Raw genomic sequence first — 3,434 nt, 5'->3', positions numbered from 1 at the left:
CTCTCTCTCTCTCTCTCTCTCTCTCTCTCTCTCTCTCTCTCTCTCTCTCTCTCTTTCTTTTTTCTCTTGTATATTACATCCCAAACACAGGCCTTTCCCTCTACACTTCCATCCCTCCCTCCTACCTCCCCTTTCTCCCAGATCAATTCCTCTTCTATTTCTCTTAAGAGAGAGAGAGAGAAAGAGAGGGAGAGACAGAGCAGGCCTCCCAGGAATATCAACTGAGTGCGGCATAACAAGCTACAACATGAGGCACAGATGCTCACATCAAGGCTGGATGAGGCAATCTAGTAGGGGAGAAGAGTCCCAAGAGCAGCCAAAAGAGTCAGAGACAGCCCCCACTCCCACTGTTAGGAGTCTCACAAGAATATCCTACACGACCATAGCATATATGCAGGGTATCTACCTCAGACCCACACAGGGGTGGGTCACTTCAAAGACGTTATTTATTATTGTTAGCTTATGTGCATGGGTGTTTTTCCTGTATGTATTGAGTGTACCACAGGCATGCCAGACTTACATTGGATCTCCTGAAACTGAGCTACCATGTGGGTGCTGGGAACCAAACAAGGGTCCTTTGTAAGAGCAGCTCTTAAACATTGAGCCGTCTTTCTAGCCCCACTTCCTGGTTTCTTTGTTTTGTTTTGTTTTGTTTTGGTTTGGTTTGGTTTTTTCAAGACAGGGTTTCTCTGTGTAGCCCTGGCTGTCCTGGAACTCACTCTGTAGACCAGGCTGGCCTTGAACTCAGAAATCTGCCTGCCACTGCCTCCCAAGTGCTGGGATTAAAGGCGAGAGACACCATGCCCGGCAACTTCCTGGTTTCTTGAGACAGAGTCTCCTTATGTAGACCAGGCTAGCCTCAAAGCCAAAATTGCCCTGCCTCAGCCTCTCAAGTGCATGAATTATAAGTGTGTGCCACCAAGCCCAGATTAGTAATCTGTCAAGTTTTAGTAGCATATGTTAATGTTTTATAATGCTGATAATGTATTTCAATCATGTTCAACTCCTTTATCCCCTCTTGTCCTTCTCCTCTTTCCACTGATCCCTTCTTTGTTCCAGCTAGGTCCCCTTCTACTTGAACTCACAGAAATCCCCCTGCCTGTGCCTGAGATCAAATTCCTGCCTGGCTAATGTCTTTTTTTTTTTTTTATGACCCCCAAATCTTAGTAATCTCTTATCATACTTCAAGAACCAACCATGGTGGAAGCGAGCATAGCCCAGTGCCTTGCACATAGTAGGTCCTCAGATCTTACTTTCTCAGCATGGAGATGATTTTTTTTCCTGCCAATTTTGATGAAGAAGTTCTTCTTAAAATGGCACAGTGGCACATGCTTATAATCCCAACATTTGAGTGGTAGAGATAGGTACCTCTTTGGGACTTGCTGGTCAGTCAGCCTAGCCCACTAGAAAAGTTCTGGACTAGTAAGAGACCCCGATTATTAGAAAAAAGGTGGACAATACCTGAGGAATGATACTGTGGTTGTCCTCTGGCTCCCCACATGCATGTGTAGGCACTTGCATGCACATGCACATACACATATGCTCACACACACATACACACACATATGCTCACACACACATGTTCACACACACTCACATACACAGGCTCATACTCACATGTACACACACATACACACACACACACACATACACATGCACATACACATATGCTCACACACACATACACACACACTCACATACATAGACTCACACATGCACACACACGTACACACACACACATACACATGCACATACACATATGCTCACACACACATACACACACACTCACATACATAGGCTCACACTCACATACACACACACACACACACACACACACACACACACACACACACACAAGTTCTTCCTTTGCTGAACTAGTAATTTTTCTTCCTCTAGCTCTGGGACATGGATTTAAGTCTATCCTTAAGTCACGAGGCAACATTGATTCCATATGCCTATGACAGTTCTTCAGTATTTACAGTCTTCATTACAGACTGAGTTTGGAGTTAGCCTTTGGGAGCTAAATAGCCCCAGTTCTACAAACTACTCTATGAGTTGTATCTTCTAGCCTTGTGATTACCCTTGGTTATAAACCTTGCTTGTTTGTGCTCCATTTAAAAAGTAAAATGTGGAATTGACTGATCATCTCAGGACAGAGAGAGGCTCATGGCCTTGCTCCTGAGGCTCGAGTTATGCAGCAGGATGTCTGCGGAGGTGCCAGTATCTACTCCTAACTCAGAATGTCTGTGGAGATGCCAGTATCTTCTCCTAACTCAGAATGTCTGTGGAGGTGCCAGTATCTACTCCCAACTGTCCAGCGTGGCTATTGGCCACATGTGGTTAGCAGGCCTTGAACTGTAGCTTCATTAGTTCATTGAATGAACAACTGGATTTTAGATTTTATTTACTTTCAATGATCTCACTCTTAAATAGCTGCTCATGGTTAATGGCTATCACACAAGGACCACACTTCTAGACATTATATCTTAAGAATATCATTTAATATTTCAAAAATTTATTTATTTTTCTGGGCACAGTAGTGTGATCCCAGCACTCAGGATGAGAGGTAGGTGGAGACTCTGAATTCAAGGCCAGCCTGGTCTATAAAATGAGTTCCAGTCACAATTAGCAGGAGGCAAGAAGGTAGTTCAGTTTAATATGACTTTCAGGAGTCTGACCCTGAGTAGCTTATTTTAGGCATATCTAAGCACAGCACAATTTGGTGAAAACTTTCCTGGTGATAATTAATTCAATCCTATTTGCAATAAAGCTTAAGACACAGCTACATCAAAACTCTTTGCCAAGCAATGTGACATCTTTCATAAATATGGGATCTATAGACTGACTACATAAAGTGACATCATCTTCTATAAAGATGAGGGTCTCTAGGTTGACAAGCTCATGATAAGAATTTGAGGGAGAATCCAGTGTGTTCTCCAGCCAGTTGGTCACACAGATAGCACAAAAGGTCACCAGATTGTTAACCATGTCCTGTCCCAGTCTTCTGGACAGATAACAGAATGTATGCATTCATTCCTTTGAAGGAACAACCCTGTTTGTTAATCATTCTTGGCTCCCCGGGTGCTTATCTGTGAGCAAAGGGACCTTGGTCCCTCCCCCACTGTTTAGGAAAAGATTAATTTTTATTTCATGTGTATGAATATTCTGCCTGTATATAATAGGTGTGCCTTGTGCCCGAAGAAGTTTGATTCTCTGGAACTTGAATTACAGACAGTTGTGAGCCACTATGTGAGTGCTGGGAGAAGAGCACCAGTGCTCTAAACTGCTGCACCATCTCTTCAAACTTTTTTACTCAACAAAGCCACTATCATTTGTCATGCATGGATGCTTGGCACCGAAAAGAAAATACTTTCCTGCTCTTCCTTCCTTCCTTCCTTCCTTCCTTCCTTCCTTCCTTCCTTCCTTCCTTCCTT

This window comes from Mus caroli, chromosome 10 (assembly GCF_900094665.2).
Source record: "Mus caroli chromosome 10, CAROLI_EIJ_v1.1, whole genome shotgun sequence".
NCBI lineage: Eukaryota > Metazoa > Chordata > Mammalia > Rodentia > Muridae > Mus > Mus caroli.
Note: the sequence above shows the minus strand (reverse complement) of the source record.